The sequence below is a fragment of the Ranitomeya variabilis genome, chromosome 3 (genome assembly GCF_051348905.1).
Source record: "Ranitomeya variabilis isolate aRanVar5 chromosome 3, aRanVar5.hap1, whole genome shotgun sequence".
NCBI lineage: Eukaryota > Metazoa > Chordata > Amphibia > Anura > Dendrobatidae > Ranitomeya > Ranitomeya variabilis.
In genome coordinates, this window is record NC_135234.1 from 219,792,842 (window position 1) to 219,817,217 (window position 24,376).

The 24,376-nt window shown below is 46.9% G+C and overlaps 1 long non-coding RNA gene across 4 annotated transcripts in view; it reads right to left on the reverse strand.

The window, feature by feature from the left end:
• Nucleotides 1–24,376, reverse strand: part of LOC143815684 (uncharacterized) — a 358,696-nt gene that overhangs the window by 195,776 nt on the left and 138,544 nt on the right. For 2 of the 4 annotated variants that reach the window (XR_013223783.1, XR_013223782.1), the window contains exon 4: nt 20,105–20,165. The exons of the other annotated variants lie outside the window; for them this stretch is intronic. This is a non-coding gene — a long non-coding RNA (uncharacterized LOC143815684). The remainder of the gene's footprint in view (nt 1–20,104; nt 20,166–24,376) is intronic. 4 annotated transcript variants of the gene reach the window in all.

Genomic DNA, 24,376 nt, shown 5'->3' on the forward strand with positions numbered 1-24,376 from the left:
TTTTATTGGTAACATTTTCGGACACGTGACCGTTTTTGATCGCTTTTTATTCCGATTTTTGTGAGGCAGAATGACCAAAAACCTGCTATTCATGAATTTCTTTTGGGAGAGGCGTTTATACCGTTCCGGGTTTGGTAAAATTGATAAAGCAGTTTTATTCGTCGGGTCAGTACGATTACAGCGATATCTCATTTATATCATTTTTTTTATGTTTTGGCGCTTTTATACGATAAAAACTATTTTATAGAAAAAATAATTATTTTGGTATCGCTTTATTCTCAGGACTATAACTTTTTTATTTTTTTGCTGATGATGCTGTATGGCGGCTTGTTTTTTGCGGGACAAGATGACGTTTTCAGCGGTACCATGGTTATTTATATCAGTCTTTTTGATCGCGTGTTATTCCACTTTTTGTTCGGCGGTATGGTAATAAAGCGTTGTTTTTTGCCTCGTTTTTTTTTTTTTTTTCTTACGGTGTTTACTGAAGGGGTTAACTAGTGTGGCAGTTTTATAGGTTGGGTCGTTACGGACGTGGCGATACTAAATATGTGTACTTTTATTGTTTTTTTTTTTTAATTTAGATAAAGAAATGTATTTATGGGAATAATATTTTTTTTTTTTTTCATTATTTTGGAATATTTTTTTTTATTTTTTTTTTACACATTTGGAAATTTTTTTTTTTACTTTTTTACTTTGCCCCAGGGGGGGACAATACAGATCGGTGATCTGTCAGTTTGCATAGCACTCTGACAGATCACCGATCTGCGAGAAGTGCAGGCTGCTTCACAGTGCCTGCTCTGAGCAGGCTTCTGTGAAGCCACCTCCCTCCCTGCAGGACCCGGATCCGCGGCCATCTTGGATCCGGGTCTGGAGCAGGCAGGGAGGGAGGTAAGACCCTCGCAGCAACGCGATCACATCGCGTTGCTGCGGGGGGCTCAGGGAAGCCCGCAGGGATCCCCCTCCCTGCGCGATGCTTCCCTGCATCGCCGGCACATCGCGATCATGTTTGATCGCGGTGTGCCGGGGGTTAATGTGCCGGGGGCGGTCCGTGACCGCTCCTGGCACATAGTGCCGGATGTCAGCTGCGATATGCAGCCGACACCCGGCCGCGATCGGCCGCGCTCCCCCCGTGAGCGCGGCCGATCGGCTATGACGTACTATCCCGTCGGCGGTCATACGGGCCCACCCCACCTCGACGGGATAGTACGTCAAATGTCGGGAAGGGGTTAAAAGAACCAATATTTTTACGACCTATTTATACATGGAACAATTTTTTTTCTACTATATCACTAAACATGTCATTTCTGAAGTGTTTAAGAAGAATAGTACAGTAGTTAAATCCTCGTTCTATAAAATATGAACTAATCAAACAATTAGTAGTAGGTTTTTACACTGGCCTTCTATCATCAATGTGTCCCTTCTAGAGGATGAAATGTCATCCTGCCCATAAGCGCTAACTAGCAATGGCCGTTTCCTTCTGTGTCAGAGTATGTGCGGCTGTCATAGTGCTCGGCTCCACCTGAGTTATATGTTTTTTGTTCACTTTTACAATGTCTGATTTTCTTGGATACACAAAGGGCGGCGCTGGACCAGACGGTGCAGAAAAGTCACTTCTACGTCTTCATTTTCACAATCTTTGGAGAGTCCAGTAGCTGCCAGCGCCGATCATATTCACAGGTCACATAGCCAGTTGTGTCATCCATTGCCGATCTTGTGCCGCCTTCTACCACGTCATGGACGTCACTGTCTTTATTTCCACTACATGGGATGACAGTCCGGTATTGCTCAGTCCCTGTGATGGGTTCTGCTTCCTGTAACCAGGGGTGGGATTCAGCCGGTACGACCCGGTACGGGGCAGCCGTTTACTAAAATTTCTATCTGCCAGCGTTCCGGGAGCCGGCTCTGCAGCGTGAGTGAACCGACTCTTTTTTTTTTTTTTCCTTCCTTGTCTGGCACCTGCAGCCTATCAGATTCAGCGAGCTCAGTGAAGTGACTGACTCATGTGGGAGGAGCAGACAGGAGAGAGGGAGATGTGGAGTCTGTGGAGTGTAAAGAAATGCCGGTGAGTCCAGTGATGTGATCACAAAATCAGTCCCCACTCCCTAGGAAGGCACAGCCGGTGCGGTTGAAGTGTCGCTGTATTGTTCCCCTCAGCACCCGGGCATTCACCTCACACAGGTACCGCAGCTGTGCAGCCTGTAGCCTCCCGTCAGGCCAGGCTTGTGCTGGAGAGGTGGCCATGCTGTTAGTATCAGCTCCCTCTAATAACGGCTGCAGTTCTGTGCCATCTCCAATTATCTGACACTCTGCAGCTCTTGTCTTTACACTTTTGCAACCTTTTTAATGCACCCAAAATATCTGCAAATCATGGTGATTAACCCCTTCATGTTGTAGCTATTGTTCTTTTTCTGCCACACCTTTCAGGAGCCTTTGTAAGGGCTTGGGGTTTTGTTTTTCTTTTTTGCAGGACAAGTTTTATTTCTGAATGAGCCCATTTTACCATATAATGTCCTGAAAAAGCAGGAAAAAAAAAGTTCACAGTGAGGTAAAATGAAGGTGGGGAAGCAATTCCACCGTATAGTTTGGGGGATTTGTTTTGCGTAGTTCAGAGTGCACGGTTTCATTTGAGGTGGTCTCACACGTGGCATCACAGGAGGCTGGGGCTGCACTCGCTTCTCTGCAGCGTCTCGCCACATTGATCACCTACAGTAAGGGTACCGTCTCACAGTGGCACTTTGGTCGCTACGACGGCACGATCCGTGACGTTCCAGCGATATCCATACGATATCGCTGTGTCTGACACGCAGCAGCGATCAGGGACCGATCAGAATCGTACGTCGTAGCAGATCGTTTGAAACTTTCTTTCGTCGCTGGATCTCCCGCTGTCATCGCTGGATCGGCATGTGTGACACCGATCCAGCGATGTGTTCGCTTGTAACCAGGGTAAACATCGGGTTACTAAGCGCAGGGCCGCGCTTAGTAACCCGATGTTTACCCTGGTTGCCATTGTAAATGTAAAAAAAAAAAAACACTCACCTTCTGATGTCTGTCACGTCCCCCGATGTCTGCTTCCCGCACTGACTGTGAGCGCCGGCCGTAAAGTAAAAGCAGAGCACAGCGGTGACGTCACTGCTGTGCTGTGCTTTAGGGCCGGCACTGACAGTCAGTGCGGGAAGCCGCCGGCGGGGGACATGACAGACATCAGAATGTAAGTATGTAGTATTTGTTTTTTTTTACATTTACAATGGTAACCAGGGTAAACATCGGGTTACTAACCGCAGCCCTGCGCTTAGTAACCCGATGTTTACCCTGGTTACCTGGGGACTTCGGCATCGTTGGTCGCTGGAGAGCTGTCTGTGTGACAGCTCCCCAGCGACCACACAACGACTTACCAACGATCACGGCCAGGTCGTATCGCTGGTCGTGATCGTTGGTAAATCATTTAGTGTAACGGTACCCTAAGGCCAGGCCATCAATGTTAGTCATGGACAATCTCTTTAAACTTGTTCTATCTGTAATACTACCTCAATCATATTTACTGTAACTTAACTGTTAATAAAGTTGGTATGTAACTAGGGTTGCAGTGCCATATTCTGTTTGACTTGCTGGGATTTGTAGTGCTGTGCACCACCAGCAGGAGTTGATGGTATAGTAGCAATTATACATTTCTGTTCAACGTTGTGTTGAAATAAACTGAGTTTACTATTCCGTATGCTTTGCACAGCGTGTTTGTGTGTGTACAGTGTATACATTGCGTATGTACACAGTGTATGTGTGTAGTGTGTGTACAGTGTGTGTATACAGTGTGCGTGTAAGGCTACTTTCACACTAGCGTTGTTTGGTGTACGTCGCAATGCGTTGTTTTGGAGAAAAAACGCATCCTGCAGAATTATCTGCACGATGCGTTTTTTCTCCATAGACTTTTATTAGCGACGCATTGCGATGTAAGGCCACACATCGCATCCATCGTGCGACGGATGCGTTGTGTTTTGGTGGACCGTCGGCACAAAAAAAGTTCCATGTAACTTTTTTTGTGCGTCACATCTGCCATTTTCGACTGCGCCCCCTCCTCCCCAGACCTTACAATGGGCAACGGATGCATTGAAAAACTGCATCCGCTGCCCACGTTGTTCATTTCTTTCACAACGTGCGTCAGTACATCGGGCCGACGCATAGCGATGGCCCCGTACCGACACTAGTGTGAAAGTAGCCTTAGCACAGTGCTTGCAGCATGCCTTTATTTTTATGAATTACAATCTTATACAGCACCAACATATAGCACAGCACTTGCTAATTCAGAAAGGACGTGTACAAAAAACGGCACATATTACAAAGTAATACAGGTTAGGCTGGGTTCACATTGCGTTAGTGGCGTGTTAGACGGACTACGTTACACAGCGGCATAAACGCGGTGTAACGCAGTCCGTTACGGCCACCATTGACTCCATTGTCGGACGCATCAGTAGCGCACACCCACAATGGGCGAGCGCTAGGAATATGCCATCATTGAGTGACGGACCCGGAGCCGCGGGCTGCAGCGTTTCCGGGTCCGTCACTGCTAGCGCAGATAGAGCTAGAAGATGTTCTATCTGCGCTAGCGCGATGTAACGTCGGCACTTGCGTTAACAGCAGCCAGTTAGCATATGTGCTGAGCGGGCTGCTGCTAACGCAGTGTGAACCCGGCCTTAGGACTACAACCAAGTAGCGCGGGCTCTGTTCACAAGAGCCAACAATCTGCGGAAACAGCAACGCTAAAAAACAGTCTTTACTGCTTCACTAGATACTTACACAGGTGTATCATGAGGCTGTCACTTTACAGGCAAAGAGTGGGAACGATGACAGAGTAAAATCTAGTTTTATTTAAAAAAGAGCCGGTTCATGAGCCGAAAGAGCCGGCTCTTTATAGTGAGCGGAGCCGAAAGAGCCGGATCACCAAAAAGAGCCGGACTGCCCATCACTAGCTCTCAGCGACTGCACGACTGCAGCTCGCCCTGTGTGAGCGGTCACATGGTGCCGCCTCATTAAGGTGATGAATATTCATGAATATTCATCATCTTAAATGACCGTTACCACCTGACCGCGGCGCTCACACAGGACGAGGAGGACGGTGCAGTGCTGCGCAGGGACAGAGCGAGGTGGAGGATTCCGTTCCTCTGCTACGCGGTGTGTGAGCCTGTGAGGTGACTCAGGTGAGTATGAATCATTCCAGCCAGGGAGGACGGGGGAGCCGGCGGGGAGGAGGAGGTCTGCGGTGGACGGCCAGGACGGGGAGCCATGCCCATGAATGATACAAGATGGGACTGGGAGCGTCGGGGAGCCGGCGATGAGCCACGCATGGGGGGGGGGCGGCGGGATGAATCATGAATCATTCCAGGCAGGCAGTCAGGGAGGATGAAGGGAGCCGGCGGCGAGCATGTAGGAGGTCCGCGGTGGACGGGGAGCCATGATACAAGATGGGACTGGGGAGCCGCGCCGGCGATGGGCCACGCATACGGGGGGGGGGGGGATGGGAGATGAGCCAGTGCCTGAGCCACCCATGCATACATAACGTATTCTTGTCATTAAGGGAGACAAACTGCTCCCAAAAATATGAATCGTGCCACTGGGCGTGGCTTATTAGTATGGGCGGGGTTATTGAAAATGGGCGTGGCCAAAATTCCGGCGACTTAGAGGACCTGTTGTTAAAAATTTGAATCCCACCCCTGCCTGTAACCGATATAACAAACTCTCCTCCTCCTCTTTGTAGTCCTGGTTTGTACAACACATGAACTGGATGTTAAGAATATTTTTCTCCCTCCATTTGAGGAGTTGCCTGGGTGATAAGATTTGGTGTGAATACGGCCCGAGCTGCCGGCCTGTCATCTGCTCTGTAGTCACCGTCTACCCCTGGTCATTCTCAGCCCTAACAAAGCTTCTCCTCTGTCCTCTCCTGCTTCTAATACTCTGTAACATAATAAATAATACTGTAATATCTAGCAATCATGGATTATTTGGTAAATATAGACCTCACACTGTTAGACCACAAGCTGAGCAGATCTGAAATCAAGATTTTTGAACTGACACTGTAATAGTTTTATTTTTTAAAATATGATCCCATCACGATCCCAGCTTGTATTTTGGTACAGATGTGAATAGGAGCATAGCAGGCACATGTGCAGTTTTTGAAATTTTTAAATTAAACGTTTTTTTCGGAAATGCGTTTTCAAGTTTTGCGCTTGCCTTCGCATAGGTAAAATATTATCAAAGATACTCTTGTGACATATCTGGTGAAAGCCTGTACAATTTTGAGTAGAATGGTGTTTATTTTGTTTCTCTATCTCTTTTCTAGCCTGAGTTATGGGGAGAAATGTAAAGGCAGGCAACACCGAAATTCGCACTTTTTCCGAACTTTGAAAATCAATAAAAAATAAAAAAAAAAATCTAGAATTTTTTTCTTCTTCACATTTTGCATTCTCTGACACACTATTACCAAATAACAAAATCTCAAAAGAATTAAAAATATAGTGGTAAAAATCATTGGTTCACTTGACATGAAATGACCCACCCCCAAGTGTTTCACTACAGTTTATAACGCAAAGCCCTGAGAATATTTTTTTATTTTTTTTTTCACAAAAATGATTTTTTAACCCCCAGTTTTGTATTTTCACAAGGGTAACAGGATAAATTGGACCCCAATAGTTGTTGTCCAATTTGTCCTGAGTACACTGATACCCCATATGTGGGGGGAAACCACTGTTTGGGCGCATGGCAGAGCTCGGAAGGGAAGGAGCGCCATTTGGAATGCAGACTTAGATGGATTAGTCTGCAGGCGTCACGTTGCATTTGCAGAGCCCCTGATGTACCAAAACAGTAGAAATCCCCAACAAGTGACCCCATATTGGAAACTATACCTCCCAAGGAACTTATCTAGATGTGTTGTGAGAACTTTGAACCCCCAAGTGTTTCACTACAGATTATAACGCAGAGCCGTGAAAATAAAAATTCTTTTTTTTTTTTTTCACAAAAATGATTTTTAGCCCCCAAATTTTTATTTTCCCAAGGATAACAAGAGAACTTGGACCCCAAAAATTGTTGTCCAATTTGTCCCGAGTACGCTGATACCCCATATGTTGGGGTAAACCCCTGTTTGGGCGCACGGGAGAGCTCGGAAGGGAAGGAGCACTGTTTTACTTTTTCAACGCAGAATTGGCTGGAATTGAGATCGGACGCCATGTCGCGTTTGGAGAGCCCCTGATGTGCCTGAACAGTGGAAACTCCCCAATTCTACCTGAAACCCTAATCCAAACGCACCCCTAACCCTAATCCCAATGGTAACCCTAACCACACCCCTAACCCTGACACACCCCTAACTCTAATCCCAACCCTAATCCCAACCGTAAATGTAATCCAAACCCTAACTTTAGCCCCAACCCTAACCCTAACTTTAGCCCCAACCCTAACTTTAGCCCCAACCCTAACTTTAGCCCCAACCCTAACCCTAACTTTAGCTCCAACCCTAGCCCCAACCCTAACCCTAACCCTAATGGGAAAATGGAAATAAATACATTTTTTTTAATTTTATTATTTTTTCCTAACTAAGGGGGTGATGAAGGGGGGGTTTGATTTACTTTTACAGCGTTTTTTATAGCGGATTTTTATAATTGGCAGCCGTCACACACTAAGACGCTTTTTATAGCAAAAAAGTTTTTGCGTCTCCACATTTTGAGAGCTATAATTTTTCCATATTTTGGTCCACAGAGTCATGTGAGGTCTTGTTTTTTGCGGGACGAGTGGACATTTTTATTGGTAACATTTTCAGATACATGACAGTTTTTGATCGCTTTTTATTCCGATTTTTGTGAGGCAGAATGACCAAAAACAAGCTATTCATGAATTTCTTTTGGGAGAGGCGTTTATACCATTCCACATTTGGTAAAATTGATAAAGCAGTTTTATTCTTCGGATCAGCGATATCTCATTTATATCATTTTTTTATGTTTTGGCGCTTTTATACGATAAAAGCTATTTTATAGAAAAAATAATTATTTTGGCATCGCTTTATTCTGAGGACTATAACTTTTTTTATTTTTTTGCTTATGATGCTGTATGGCGGCTCGTTTTTTGCGGGACAAGATGACGTTTTCAGCGGTACCATGGTTATTTATATCCGTCTTTTTGATCGCGTGTTATTCCACTTTTTGTTCGGCGGTATGATAATAAAGTGTTTTTTGCCTCTTTTTTTTTCTTACGGTGTTCACTGAAGGAGTTAACTAGTGGGACAGTTTTATAGGTTGGGTCGTTACGGACGCGGCGATACTAAATATGTGTACTTTTATTGTTTTGTTTTTTTTATTTAGATAAAGAAATGTATTTATGGGAATAATATATATATATTTTTTTTTTCTTTATTTAGGAATTTATATATATATTTTTTTTTTACACATGTGGAATTTTTATTTTTATTTTTTTACTTTGTCCCAGGGGGGCATAACAGATCGCTGATCTGACAGTTTGCACAGCACTCTGTCAGATCAGCGATCTGACTTACAGCGCTGCAGGCTTACCAGCGCCTGCTCTGGACCCGGAAGTAGTCTCTGCAGGACCCAGATGCAGCCCCGCGGCCATTTTGGATCCGGGGCCTGAAGGGATAGGAGGTAAGAGACGCTCGGAGCAATGCGATCACATCGCGTTGCTCCGGGGGTCTCAAGGAAGCACGCAGGGAGCCCCCTCCCTGCGCGATGCTTCCCTATACCGTCGGAACACTGCGATCATGTTTGATCGCAGTGTGCCGGGGGTTAATGTGCCGGGGGCGGTCCGTGAGCGCTCCTGGCACATAGTGCCGATGTCAGCAGCGATAGTCAGCTGACACCCGGCCGCAATCGGCTGCGCTCCCCCCCGTGAGCGCGGCCGATTGCGCTGGACGTACTATTCCGTCGATGGTCATAAGGGCCCACCCCACCTCGACGTGATAGTATGTCCAATGTCAGAAATGTTAACACATTGGTTCGAGTGCTATGCGATTTTTTGTAGCATAGCATTCGTCCGTATTACGCTGTAGTGTGACTCTGGCCTAAGCAAATTATTGCAAGAGCCACATAGCCAATTAAAAAGAAATGACAGCCCATCATTAATTTAAAGGTCAGTCAGTCTGGAAAATTGCTAGAACCTTAAAGGAATCCTCAAGTGCGGTCATGATAATGATCATTTTCCATGATGAAACTGACTCTCATGAGGACCACAAGAAATGAAAACTAAGAATTGTCTCGGTTTTGTACTGCGGTTTTGTGCTGGTGGTGCAGTGCGGTCTGGAGTCATGGGGACTCAGTCTTGCAGCATGGGTGCTGTGGGGCACCAGACTGTCTGCCCTGCTGGTGCATTGCCGCTGTGGCAATGGTTGGCGCATGGCTCCGCTCCATTAGGGAGGTAGGACCCACTACGAGGTTTGCCATGACGTGGCAGTGGGCTTCATGCAGTCTGATCAGAATGTTAAACTAAGAACCTTATGTTCAGTTATTTATATTTTTGCCGAGAGGCATTAGATCATTGTTTGATTTTTGGAGGTGCTGTCCTTTCTCTTTTTGAGCATAAGAATGGTCTCTGCAGAGGATAAATTCATTAAACGTACTTGCCTCAAAAAAATCTAATTGACAGGACCTCAGATAACAATCCTCATAAATGATGCAAAGACATCAAGTAGTTGACACATATCAACATACATTGTCCAGAGGTGATCGCAAAAAGTAGGCCTTTATAGTCAGTGCTGCAGATATAGCCACTACTGACGACTGCAAACTCGAAGAATAAACTTTTTTGGGCCAAGCAACACTAGGACTGGACATTAGTATAAATGTTTTAATTTTCACAAGGTTAACAGAAGAAATTGCAGAACAATTTGTATGGTGCAATTTCTCCTGAGTATGCAGATACCCCAAATCTGGGGGAAAACTATTGTTTAGGCGCACGGCCTGGTGTAACGGTCCAGGTTAAACCCTTGCCCAGAATATACCCGGGGTTAAAGTGGCCTAGGCCAGATTATACCCTGGGGTATAACTTGGACTAGGCCAGTTTATAACCCTCTGGGCCAGAATATACCCCAGGTATATTATGGCCTAGGCCAAACTATACCCCAGGGTATAAAATTGGCCTAGGCCAGATTATACCCCAGGTGCTGTAGATCAGATTTTTCAGGCTTTTGAGAACCATTGAGTGATATACTCAATAACAGGGCCCAAGGCAGCACACGGGGTCCCAGGCAGAGCGCGGTGCCCTAGGTAGCACATGGGGGGGCAGAGACAGCAAATGGGGTCCCAGGCAGCACACGGGGCCCCAGGCAGCACACGGAGGGCAGAGACAGCGAACAGGGTCCCAAGGCAGCACACGGGGCCCCAGGCAGCATATGGGGGCCTCAGGTAGCACACAGGGTGCCAGGCATCTCACAGTGGCCCCAGGCAGCATACAGGGGCCCCTGGCAGCGCACGGGGCCCCGGGCAACGCACAGGACCCCAGGCAGCACACTGGCCCCAGGCAGCACATGGGGGCAGAGACAGCAAACGGGGTCCCAGGCAGCACACGGGGGCCCAGGTAGCACACAGGGGCTCCAGGCAGCATACGGGGCCCCAGGTAGCACACAGGGGCCCCAGGCAGCACACGGGGCCCCAGGCAGCACACAGGGGCCCCAGGCAGCACACAGGGCCCCAGGCAGCACACAGTGGCCCCAGGCAGCATACATGGGCCCCTGGTAGTGCACGGGGCCCCAGGCTGCACACTGTGCCCCAGGCAGCGCACAGAGCCCCATGCAGCACACAGTGTCCCCAGGCAGCACACGGGGCCCCAGGCAGCATAAGGGGGGCCTAGGCAGTGCACAGGGCCCCAGGAAGCACACAGTGGCACCAGGCAGCACACAGGGGTCCCAGGCAGCACACAGGGGTCCCAGGCAGCACACAGGGGTCCCTGGCAGCACACAGGGGTCCCTGGCAGCGCACGGGGCCCCAGGCAGCACACAGTGGCCCCAGTCAGCACATGGCGCAGACAGCAAACGGGGTCCCAGGCAGCAGACAGGGGCTCCAGACAGCACACGGAGGGCTCCAGACAGCACACGGAGGGCTCCAGACAGCACACGGAGGGCTCCAGACAGCACACGGAGGGCTCCAAACAGCATACGGAGGGCTCCAGACAGCACACAGGCCCCAAATAGCGCAGTGGCCCCAGGCAGCATACAGGGGCCCCAGGCAGCACACGAGAGCTCCAGGCCATGCACGGGGGTCAGAGACAGAGAACGGGGTCCCAGGCAGCATACTGGGCCCCAGTAAGTGCATATGCGGCCCAGGCAGCACACGGGGGCCCCAGGCAATACACAGGGCACCAAGAAGCACAAAGGGGCCCCAGGCAGCACACGGGGGCCTCAGGAAGCACACAGGGCCCCAGGCAGCACATAGGGGCCCCAGGCAGCATATAGGGGCACCAGGCAGTGCACAGAGGGGCAGAGACAGTGCGCAAGGGGGGAAGAGAGCACACAGGGCCCTTGTGCGCTGTCTGGGATCTCCCGTGCGCTGTCTAGGACAGCCTGTGCGCTGTGTGGGACCCCCTGTGTGACATCTGGGGCCCCGTTCTTGAGTATATCACTCAATCCTGTGCGATGTCTGGGGCCCCTGTGTGATGTCTGGGGCCCCCGTGCACTGCCTGGGACCCTGTGTGTGGCCTGGGAACCCGTTCGCTGTCTCTGTCCCCCGTGTGTTGCCTAGTCCTACTACTGAGGACTAAGAATACAGAGGATGTTCGAAACGCGTTCGGTGGGTCATGGCTGTTATTTTCCAATAATCTGATGGTCATGTGTAAGCAGCTTTCCAATTTTAAAATGTTTAAATACATTTTTTCCATTTTAAATTCCGGCGCTGGATTTCTTTGCTTCTCAATCAAGTTTTCAGCGTTCTGGCAGTGACGCTATTTCTGTGTTCGGACTTACTTTTGACCACATTGGATCTGATCTACAATGGTGAGCTGAAATACTAACTTTCTTCTTGCATGTTTTGCCCCTGTGTACTGCCTGGGGCCCCATTTGCTGTCTCTGCCCCCGTGTGCTGCCTGGGGCCCCGTTCGGTGTCTCTGCCTCCCCGTGTGGTGCCTGGGGCCCCTGTGTACTGCCTGGGGCCCCTGTGTACTGCCTGAGGCCTTGAGTGCTGCCTGGGGCCCCCGTGTGCTACCTGGGGCCTCGGTGTACTGCCTGGGACCCCGTTCGCTGTCCCTGCCCCCCGTGTGCTGCCTGGGGCCCTGTTCGGTGTCTCTGCCCCCCTGTAAGCTGCCTGGGGGCCGTTGTTGAGTATATCACTCAATCCTGTGCGATGTCTGGTGCCCCTGTGCCATGTCTGGGGCCCCTGTGCCATGTCTGGGGCCTCATGCTCTGTTTCTGCCCCCCTGCGCGCTACCCGGGGCCCCTGTGTGCTGCCTGGAGCCCCTGTGCACCGACTGGGGTGCCGTCATTAAGTATATCACTCAATGGTTCTCAAAAACATGAAAAATCTGATCTATAGCAGCTGGGGTATATTCTGGCCCAGAGGGGTATAAACTGGCCTAGTCCAATTTATACCCTGGGGTATAGTGTGGCCTAGGCCAGAATATACCTGGGTTATAATCTGGCCTAGGCCACTTTAACCCCGGGTATATTCTGGGTGGGGAGGTTAATCTGGCCTGTTACACCGGGCTCAGAAAGGAAGGAGTGATGTTTTGGAACACAGACGTTAATGGAATGTTCTCCGAGTGTCATGTTGCGTTTGGAGAGCCTCTTATTTGCCTAAACAGTGGAAACCCCCTACAAGTGACCTCATTTTGGAAACTAGACACCTCAAGGAATTTAGCTAGACATGTGAGCACCTTGATGCTTCATAGAATTTTACAACATTGATCTGTGAAAATGAAAAGAAAATTTTTCCTACAAAAATGTTTAGCCCCAAATGTTCTCATTTTCACAATGATAGCAGGACAAAATGGACCCCAAAATTTGTATGTGTAATGTCTCCTGAGTACACCGTTACCCCATATGTGGTTGCATGCTACTTTTGAGGCACAGTGCAAAGCTCAGAAGGGAAGAAGAGCAATATTGGAGTTAAGATTTAGCTGAGGGTGGTTTGAGGGTGCTATCACTTCGGCAGGGCCCCTGAGGTGCCAGAACAGCAGAAACCCCCCATATGTGACATCATTTTGCAAACTATACCCCCAATGAATTACCCTAGGGGTTCAATGAGCATGTTAACCCCACGTGTACCTCACAGAATTTTATACCATTGGGAAGTGAAGAATAAACTATATTTTTACCACTATAATGTTTTATCCCCAAGTCTTTCACTCTTCTAAGGCCTAAGAGGAAAAATGGACCTTGCTTTGTTGTAAAAATGTTTGCTGGGTGCGCTAAGACCCTACATGTAATCGAGAGATACTTCAGGCATAGTGCAGAGCTCTGAAGGGAAGGAGCGCAATATTATAATGCAGATTTTACTGTTCTGGTCTGTGGCTGCCGCGACCCACTGGGAGAGCCCGTCAGGTGTCAGAACAGCAGAGCTCACCTTTTTACAAACTACACCTCTAAATTAATTAACCTAGAGGTGCAGTGTGTAACGCTCGTGCCCAGACTGCTTGGCGCGGACGTGTGGCCCCACTGGACCACAGACAAGAATTCCCTGGAAGGGGCGTAACTAAGTAGCTTCCTAGGTGTTCGTTGGAGCCTCCGTTGGTGAGGTCAGACTTGTGCAGTAGGTAGCCACTGGGGAACTAGACACAGGCACGGCTGTGACACTGGCTGATAGACGGGTACCGCTGAGGCCCTGACGGGCAGACTGGCTTGACGGAGATACAGGCAGGCAGACAGGCACGGCTGGCACTCTGGCAGACAGGGCTGATACTCTGGTAGGAACTGGTATACAGGCGGGTGTATGGAAACAGGTAAGAACCTGTTCAGACTGGAGGGTATATGGGAACAGGTAGAGAAATGTACGGCAAGTTGCTGAACAGAGGTAGAGCAAGAGTGGATGCAAAGCAGAACCACAGAAGGCGGAGTAGAAGCAGGAGGTGGAGCAAAGAGCAGAGAAGGAGAAGGTAGAGCTAAGAGCAGAAAAGGAGAAGGCAGAGCTAAGAGCAGAAAAGGAGAAGGCAGAGCTAAGAGCAGAGAAGAAGGCAGAGATAAGAGCAGAGAAGGAGAAGGCAGAGGGGGAGGCGGAGCTAAGGGCGGAGACGCTGGAGGCGGAGCTAAGGGCGGAGACGCTGGAGGCGGAGATGCTGGAGGTGGAGCCAAGAGCCAGAACCGCAGGAGGCAAAGCCAAGAGCCAGAGGGTGCAGAGCCACAGGTTGTGGCGAGCAAAGCTGAGCGGTACAGAACCACAGGTTGTGGCAGAACTGAGCAGAGAAGCACAGAGTCACGGGTAGTGGCAAACAGAGCAGAGAGGAAATGCAGAGATAAACACAGCAGAGTGAGAATGGTAAACAGACAAAGAAGGAACAGGAACGGACATAGACCAGAGTTCAGACACAGAAGTAATGGAACACAGATTCAGACCAGGGTACAACGCCCCACTGGGTGGCGTACACAGAGACACAAACAGAACACAGATAAAGGCCTGCGTATTGCAGCCCTCAGAGACAGGAAACAGATACGACCTGGCAGCTCAGTAGCAAATGCTATCTAAGGGAAATAGTTTGCTCAGGCATCCTCCAATGGGTGAGGATGCCTTAACCCCTCTGTGACCTTAGACGTACTATCCCGTCGAGGTGACCTGGGCCTATCTGACCCTCGACGGGATAGTACGTCATAGCCGATCGGCCGCGCTCACGGGGGGAGCGCGGCCGATCGCGGCCGGGTGTCAGCTGACTATCGCAGCTGACATCCGGCACTATGTGCCAGGAGCGGTCACGGACCGCCCCCGGCACATTAACCCCCGGCACACCGCGATCAAACATGATCGCGATGTGCCGGCGGTGGAGGGAAGCATCGCGCAGGGAGAGGGCTCCCTGCGGGCTTCCCTGAGCCCCCCGCAGCAACGCAATGTGATCGCGTTGCTGCGAGGGTCTTACCTCCCTCCCTGCCTGCTCCAGACCCGGATCCAAGATGGCCGCGGATCCGGGTCCTGCAGGGAGGGAGGTGGCTTCACAGAAGCCTGCTCAGAGCAGGCACTGTGAAGCAGCCTGCACTTCTCTCAGATCGGTGATCTGTCAGAGTGCTATGCAAACTGGCAGATCACCGATCTGTATTGTCCCCCCCTGGGGCAAAGTAAAAAAGTAAAAAAAAAAAATTTCCAAATGTGTAAAAAAAAAAAAAAAAAATATTCCAAAATAATGAAAAAAAAATATATATATTATTCCCATAAATACATTTCTTTACCTAAAAAAAAACAAACAATAAAAGTACACATATTTAGTATCGCCGCGTCCGTAACGACCCGACCTATAAAACTGGCCCACTAGTTAACCCCTTCAGTAAACACCGTAAGAAAAAAAAAAAAAACGAGGCAAAAAACAACGCTTTATTATCATACCGCCGAACAAAAAGTGGAATAACACGCGATCAAAAAGACAGATATAAATATCCATGGTAAGCGCCATCTTGTCCCGCAAATAACGAGCCACCATACAGCATGATCAGCAAAAAAATAAAAAAGTTATAGTCCTGAGAATAAAGCGATGCAAAAATAATTATTTTTTCCATAAAATAGTTTTTATCGTATAAAAGCGCCAAAACATAAAAAAATAATATAAATGAGATATCGCTGTAATCGTACTGACCCGTAGAATAAAATAAAACTGCTTTATCAATTTTACCAAACGCGGAACGGTATAAACGCCTCCCCCAAAAGAAATTCATGAATAGCTGGTTTTTGGTCATTCTGCCTCACAAAAATCGGAATAAAAAGCGATCAAAAAATGTGACGTGTCCGAAAATGTTACCAATAAAAACGTCAACTCGTCCCGCAAAAAACAAGACCTCACTTGACTCTGTGGACCAAAATATGGAAAATTTATAGCTCTCAAAATGTGGTAACGCAAAAAATATTTTTTGCAATAAAAAGCGTCTTTCAGTGTGTGACAGCTGCCAATCATAAAAATCCGCTAAAAAACTCGCTATAAAAGTAAATCAAACCCCCCTTCATCACCCCCTTAGTTAGGGAAAAATAAAAAAAATGTATTTATTTCTATTTTCCCATTAGGGCTAGGGTTAGGGTTGGGGCTAGGGTTAAGGCTACAGTTAGGGTTGGGGCTAAAGTTACGGCTAGGGTTTAGATTACATTTACGGTTGGGAATAAGGTTGGGATTAGGGTTAGGGGTGTGTCAGGGTTAGAGGTGTGGTTAGGGTTACTGTTGGGATTAGGGTTAGGGGTGTGTTTGGATTAGGGTTTCAGTTATAATTGGGGGGTTTCCACTGTTTCGGCACATCAGGGGCTCTCCAAACGCGACATGGCGTCCGATCTCAATTCCAGCCAATTCTGCGTTGAAAAAGTAAAACAGTGCTCCTTCCCTTCCGAGCTCTCCCGTGTGCCCAAACAGGGGTTTACCCCAACATATGGGGTATCAGCGTACTCAGGACAAATAGGACAACAACCTTTGGGGTCCAATTTCTCCTGTTACCCCTGGGAAAATACAAAACTGGGGGCTAAAAAATAATTTTTGTGGGAAAAAAAAGATTTTTTATTTTCACGGCTCTGCGTTATAAACTGTAGTGAAACACTTGGGGGTTCAAAGTTCTTACAACACATCTAGATAAGTTCCTTGGGGGGTCTAGTTTCCAAAATGGGGTCACTTGTGCGGGGCTTCTACTGTTTAGGTACATTAGGGGCTCTGCAAACGCAATGTGATGCCTGCAGACGATTCCATCTAAGTCTGCATTCTAAATGGCGCTCCTTCCCTTCCGAGCCCTCCCATGCATCCAAACGGTGGTTCCCCCCACATATGGGGTATCAGCGCACTCAGGACAAATTGGACAACAACTTTTGGGGTCCAATTTCTCCTGTTACCCTCGGGAAAATACAAAACTGGGGGCTGAAAAATAATTTTTGTGGGAAAAAATTTTTGTTTTATTTTTATGGCTCTGCATTATAAACTTCTGTGAAGCCCTTGGTGGGTCAAAGCGCTCACCACACATCTAGATAAGTTCCTTATGGGGTCTACTTTCCAACATGGTGTCACTTGTGGGGGGTTTCTACTGTTTAGGTACATTAGGGGCTCTGCAAACGCAATGTGACGCCTGCAGACCATTCCATCTAAGTCTGCATTCCAAATGGCGCTCCTTCCTTTCCGAGCCCTCCCATGCGCCCAAACAGTGGTTCTCCCCACATATGGTATATCATCGCACTCAGGACAACTTGGACAACAGATTTTGGGGTCCAATTTCTCCTGCTACCCTCGGGAAAATACAAAACTGGGGGCTAAAAAAGTAATTTTTGTGGGAAAAAATTTTTGTTTTATTTTTACGGCTCTGCATTATTGACTTCTGTGAAGCCCTTGGTGGGTCAAAGCGCTCAAAACACATCTAGATAAGTTCCTTAGGGGGTCTACTTTCCAAAATGGTGTCACTTGTGGGGGGTTTCAATGTTTAGGCACATCAGGGGCTCCCCAAACGCAACATGGCGTCCCATCTCAATTCCAGTCAATTTTGCATTGAAAAGTCAAATGGCGCTCCTTCGCTTCCGAGCTCTGTCATGCGCCCAAACAGTGGTTTACCCCCACATATGGGGTATCGGCGTACTCAGGACAAATTGTACAACAACTTTTGGGGTCCATTTTCTCCTGTTACCCTTGGTAAAATAAAACAAATTGGAGCTGAAGTAAATTTTTTGTGAAAAAAAGTTAAATGTTCATTTTTATTTAAACATTCCAAAAATTCCTGTGAAGCACCAGAAAGGTTAATAAACTTCTTGAATATGGTTTTGAGCACCTTGAGGGGTGCAGTTTTTAGAATGGTGTCACACATGGGTATTTTCTATCATATAGACCCCTCAAAATGACTTCAAATGAGATGTGGTCCCTAAAAAAAAATGGTGTTGTAAAAATGAGAAATTGCTGGTCAACTTTTAACCCTTATAACTCCCTAACAAAAAAAAATTTTGGTTCCAAAATTGTGCTGATGTAAAGTAGACATGTGGGAAATGTTACTTATTAAGTATTTTGTGTGACATATCTCTGTGATTTAAGGGCATAAAAATTCAAAGTTGGAAAATTGCAAAATTTTCAAAATTTTCGCCAAATTTCCATTTTTTTTGCAAATAAACAATATGTCACGAGAAAACAGTGTCAGAATCGCCAAGATCCGTTGAAGCGTTCCAGAGTTATAACCTCATAAAGGGACAGTGGTCAGAATTGTAAAAATTGGCCCGGTCATTAACGTGCAAACCACCCTTGGGGGTGAAGGGGTTAAGTAACAGAGGCCTCTAGGCTATTGGCCAGCGACACCTTAGGAAGGTGCACACAGTCTCAATAAGAATCCGGAGTTGCTGGTGCCATCCCCATATGCACACAGCCAGGAAGTGTACACAGAGTAAGCAGCCATGGAGCACATGGCATGGAGCCGGCAGCAGACAGATCTCCCAGCATGGCACTGGGTGAGTGAGTTGATGTAATAGGCAGGTGGGGAATGGAAGGCCATGCAGTGATGCCGGCAGGGGTGTTACACAGTAAGCATATTGGCACCACAGTTGTGCCACAGAAGTTTATACCATTGGGCAGTGAAGAAAAAGGAATTACATTTTTACCACTAAAATTTTCTTTTAGCCCTAGATTTTACATTTTCACATGTGGAAATGGGTAAAAATGGCATCAAAATTTGTCCCACAAATTCTGCTTTCCAGAAACAAGCAGCAGTGGCTGTTGCTGAGAGAAAATTACAAACTGCCGTGGTAGTGACCAGTAGGCTGCAGTGACAAGTATATGGCAGTCACCAGTACATTATGCCCAGCTCATGCTTGTAGATACATGCACCCGTATATTAAGCAAGCTCTCATCACTACAGAAATGCCAAACACTTGATGCTAAATGAGGTTTAGCTCAGGAGGGAGGGGTTATTTGGATTTTGGAGCACAGAATTTGTTGATTTATTTTGAGGTTCGAGGAGCCAGAGCCTTTGAACTACCAGTAACGTGGAAGCCTCTATATTTCCATTAACAGATGAAGGACTAATACTGGAGATGTCATTTTGAGTGGTCATTGTAAGATACTATTTTGAGATATTACTGTGAGATGTGATTATGAAACTTTTTTTGAGATGCTACCCTAATCATGTGGTATTCAGTTGTTCTAGCTAACACATATGCTGTAATCTTTTCTTTCCATATGGGTGGCCATTTTATTAATAAAAATACAAAATACAATGTTTGTTTTGAGATTTACTCGATGTTTTCCATCATCTATTGAACCTTCTCCCAGGTATAATATGTAATGTTTTTTTGTGCTCCTTGCTATCAGGTCAGTTCACTATCTACCTCCGCATGAATTGATCTTTGTTTATATCTTTGACTGTATATATTGTATATCTTTATATGCTTATATGTATAGCAGTACATATCTTTACCTAAAATGGTATAGGAAATTTTAAAATAAACTATCACTAACAGAAATCGATTTTTTATAGCAACACCTGGATAAAGATTCAGGAGATTAAAAACATTTTTCTTCTACTTGACGGACTATTCTTTCATAACTTGTATGTAATATGGACTTTATTAATAAAACACATTATTATATTCGGTCCAAAAATATTTGGACAGTGACCGAATCGTTGTTATTTGGGCTCTGCATGCAACTATTTTGTATTTAAAATGAAACAACGGAGATGCAATTAAAGTGTAGGCTTGTGAACTTTCAAGTTTAATTAAAGGGGTTGAACAAAAATATCCTGTGAAACATTTAGGAATTGCAACCATTTTTCTACAAATCCTCATCATTTCAGGGTCTTAAGCATAATTGGACAGATTAATTTTACCATAACTAAAATGTTCATTTTTAGTACTTTGTATACAATCCTTTGCAGGCAATAACTGTCTGAAGTACGGAAGCCATGGATGTCACCAAATGCTGGGTTTCCTCTTTTGTGGACAGCATCAAGTTTTCTAGGCATGGATGGAGAGTGATGTTTAACTTGTCTTTTCAGAATTACCCATATGTGTTGGATTGGGTTCAGATCAGGAGGCATACTTGGCCACTTAAACACTTTTACCCTGTGTGAAGAATATTGAAGATGTCAATTCATGCCAATCATTTGTATCCCATTTGGCCCTGGAATAATAAAACTCTTTTCTTAGGCTACTTTCACACTAGCGTTAACTGCAATCCGCCACAATGCGTCGTTTTGCCGAAAAAACGCATCCTGCAAAAGTGCTTGCAGGATGCGTTTTTTCCCCATAGACTTACATTAAGCGACGTTTTGCGACGGATTGACACACGTCGCAACTGTCGTGCGCCGTGTTGTGGCGGACCGTCGGGACCGAAAAACGCTACATGTAACTTTTTTGCTCACGACGGTCCGCTTTTTCCGACCGCGCATGCGTGGCCGGAACTCCGCCCCCACCTCCCCGCACTTCCCCGCACCTCACAATGGTGCAGCGGATGCACTGGAAAAATGCATCCGCTGCCCCCGTTGTGCGGCGGAGACAACGCTAGCGTCGGGAACCTCGGCCCGACGCTAGTGTGAAAGTAGCCTTAAGGTACCGTCACACTAAGCGACGCTGCAGCGATAGCGACAACGACGCCGATCGCTGCAGCGTCACTGTTTGATCGCTGGAGAGCTGTCACACAGACCGCTCTCCAGCGACCAACGATGCCGAGGTCCCCGGGTAACCATCGGGTTACTAAGCGCAGGGCCGTGCTTAGTAACCTGATGTTTACCCTGGTTACCAGCGTAAAATGTAAAAAAAACAAACAGTACATACTTACATTCGCGTCCCCCGGCGTCCGCTTCCTGCGCTGACTGAGCGCCGGCCCTAACAGCAGTGGTCACCGCTGTGCTGTGCTTTCACTTTCACTTTACGGCGCTCAGTCAGTGTGGGAAGCGGACGCCGGGGGACGCGAAGGTGAGTATGTAGTTTGTTTTTTTTACATTTTACACTGGTAACCAGGGTAACCAGCGGCCCTGCGCTTATTAACCCGATGTTTACCCTGGTTACCAGTGTAAAACATCGCTGGTATCGTTGCTTTTGGTGTCAAACACGACGATACACGCCGGTCTGACGACCAAATAAAGTTCTGAACTTTGTTCAACGACCAGCGATATCACAGCAGGATCCTGATCGCTGCTGCGTGTCAAACTAAACGATATCGCTAGCCAGGACGCTGCAACGTCACGGATCGCTAGCGATATCGTTTAGTGTGAAGGTACCTTTAGTCTAGCAGGGACTCAGCAGGAAGTCTAATATTCTCAAGGCGAAAACTGTCAGTTCGCTCAGAGGGGGGGGAAGGGGGTGTCAAGCCACCAAAAGGCTGTGAGTGACATATCTCACACCTTGAAGCCAGCCAGCTCAGAGCAGAACAAAGGCTTGCTTGCAATATAGAGTCATGCTGAAGGTGCCACAGAACATTCTAGAAACATGACTTGATAAGGAGTTATGGAGATACTATATCTCCTAGCCCTATATCGTGTACATGTTCGAGATATCTAGAATGGACCTAACACCTCTCAGGGTCTCGATCCGCTCTAGAACCCCAGGCAGATGGGTAGATACATAAAATGGCTATAGGAACCAGATGGCAAAGGTGTGAAAAATCTCAGCACGTAGCAGGGGTCCAGCCGGATCTGATGGTGCCATAAACTGCCTCACTAGGATCGTCCATTAAAGAGTTATGACAGCTTAGGTTTTGGAGTTTTAGCTGTCAGAGGCAAGGGGGGATTTAGGTTCAGTCCAGAGGAACCAACGGGGATAAATGCTAGTGTAAGGCCATGTAGGCGCTCTCTGTTATGCATGCGGTCCGCTTTGAAAGGGGAATCTAGTCGAGTACCATTCTGTGAAGGACCTAGGAGCCAGCTGGCAGCCCATGGCCCCTGCAGCCCAGCGCATACATGGTCGTACATCAACTATCTGCTTACATCTCTTGTCCTACCACTATTGTGTTTGCATATCTGACTATTGTATATGTATAACCTTCGTGGTTATAGTGTACTAGCGTTGCCCGGGCATAGTAACCAAGTGTGGTTAGTTATAACAAATTTTAACGATTATATTGCACATAAAAACATTTCACATCATATATTCAACACTACAGATTTACAACACAAATTAACTAAATGATTATTTTCAATTCATTCAAGAGCCTTTTTGAAAACGGCATTTTTGGTTTTTCCTTCCGGTGCAAAGATGAACAGATTTCCCACATCATCCCGTCAGCCAGAGCCTCCGGACTACTGCCCCTAATATCCCAATCATCCCATCAGCCAGAGCCACTACACTACTACCCCTAATATCTCACATCATCCCGTCAGCCAGAGCCACAGGACTATTACCCCAAACATCCCACATCATCCAGTCAGAGCCATCGGATTACTACCCCTAATATCCCACATCATCACGTCAGCCAGAGCCACCGGACTACTACCCCTAATATCCCAATCATCCCATCAGCCAGAGCCACCGGAATAATACCCCTAATATCCCACATCATTCCATCAGAGCCACCGGACTCCTCCCACTAATATCCGACATTATCCCGTCAGCCAGAGCCAATGGACTACTACCCCTAATATCCCAATCATCTCATCAGCCAGAGCCACCAGACTACTACCCTTATTATCCCACATCATCCTGTCAGCCAGAGCCACCAGAGTACTACCCCTAATATCCCAATCACCCCATCAGCCAGAGCCACCGGACTACTACCCCTAATATCCCACATCATCCCGTCAGCCAGAGCCAACGGACTACTACTCCTAATATCCCAATCATCTCATCAGCCAGAGCCACCATGCTACTACCCCTAATATCCCACATCATCCTGTCAGCCAGAGCCACCAGACTAATACCCCTAATATCCAAATCACCCCTTCAGCCAGAGCCACCGGACTACTACCCTAATATCCCACATCATCCTGTCAGCCAGAGCCACCAGACTAATACCCCTAATATCCAAATCACCCCTTCAGCCAGAGCTACCGGACAACTACCACTAATATCCCACATCATCCCGTCAGAGCCACCGGATTACTACCCCTACTATCCCACATCATCCCATCAGCAAGAGCCACTGGACTACTACCCCTAATATCCCACATTATCCCATCAGCCAGAGCCACCGGACTACTACTAACCCTAATATCCCACATCATTCTGTCAGCCAGAGCTACCGGACTACTACCACTAATATCCCACATCATCCCGTCAGAGCCACCAGATTACTACCCCTACTATCCCACATCATCCCATCAGCAAGAGCCACTGGACTACTGCCACTAATATCCCAATCATCCCATCAGCCAGAGCAACTGGACTACTACCCCTAATATCCCATATAATCCTGTCAGTCAGAGCCACCAGACTACTACCCCTAATATCCTGTCAGAGCCAACATTGTCAGGTTGGCGCTGTTACACAGATTAAAATGATACTTGGTTTGGAGAAATTCGTCTTGTTTCTTTTTTAATCTGTGTTTGAAGTTTGTAGTTAATGAGGATGCTTCATGCCAGACAAAGTTCCTGATTCTGGGCTCCCCATGCAGTCTGTGGAAGATTGTAAATTGTGCTATTTCCAGCTTTACAGAAGGTCGTTAACACCATAGAAATTATAAGAATAATAAGCCTCAGTTACCATAATTGTTTACAAGGAAAACTGTTGCTCATAGCAAACAATCACAGCTCAGCTTCATTTAAACAGCTTTGGTGAAATGAAAGATGCTTAGTGATTGGTTGAGGCTACGTGGAGTGGGCATGGCTGATAAACACACATATACACTCATTTTTATATATATATATATATATATATATATATATATATATATATATATATATATATATATATATATATATATATATATATATATAGATTGTCTAGTTTGACTTAATGGCAAAGCCACAAAAAGAGGACTGAAAGTCCTCAAAAAATTCAAGAATTAATACAGCAGAAACGGGGCAGCAGTGCTTACCTGCCCAGGTCTCTGAACAAATGCACTATCAGGATGCAGCAAACTCATATAGCAAAGATGGACGCAACACAGGTGCAAAATACTAATAAGACAACCACTTTTAGCCTACCAATTCATGGAGGGGGGGATTGCTCAGTATATGATTGCACAAAAGAGGCTTGTATAAGGCGCTGTTTACATACAGGTAATGCACAGTGTCTGGTTTACAGCATATTAGTCACGCCCATACTATTTGATTAGGCAGGCTGCCCAGCACTGTCTAAATGTATCCCATGTGTCTAGTAATGTGGCATATCTGACGGCA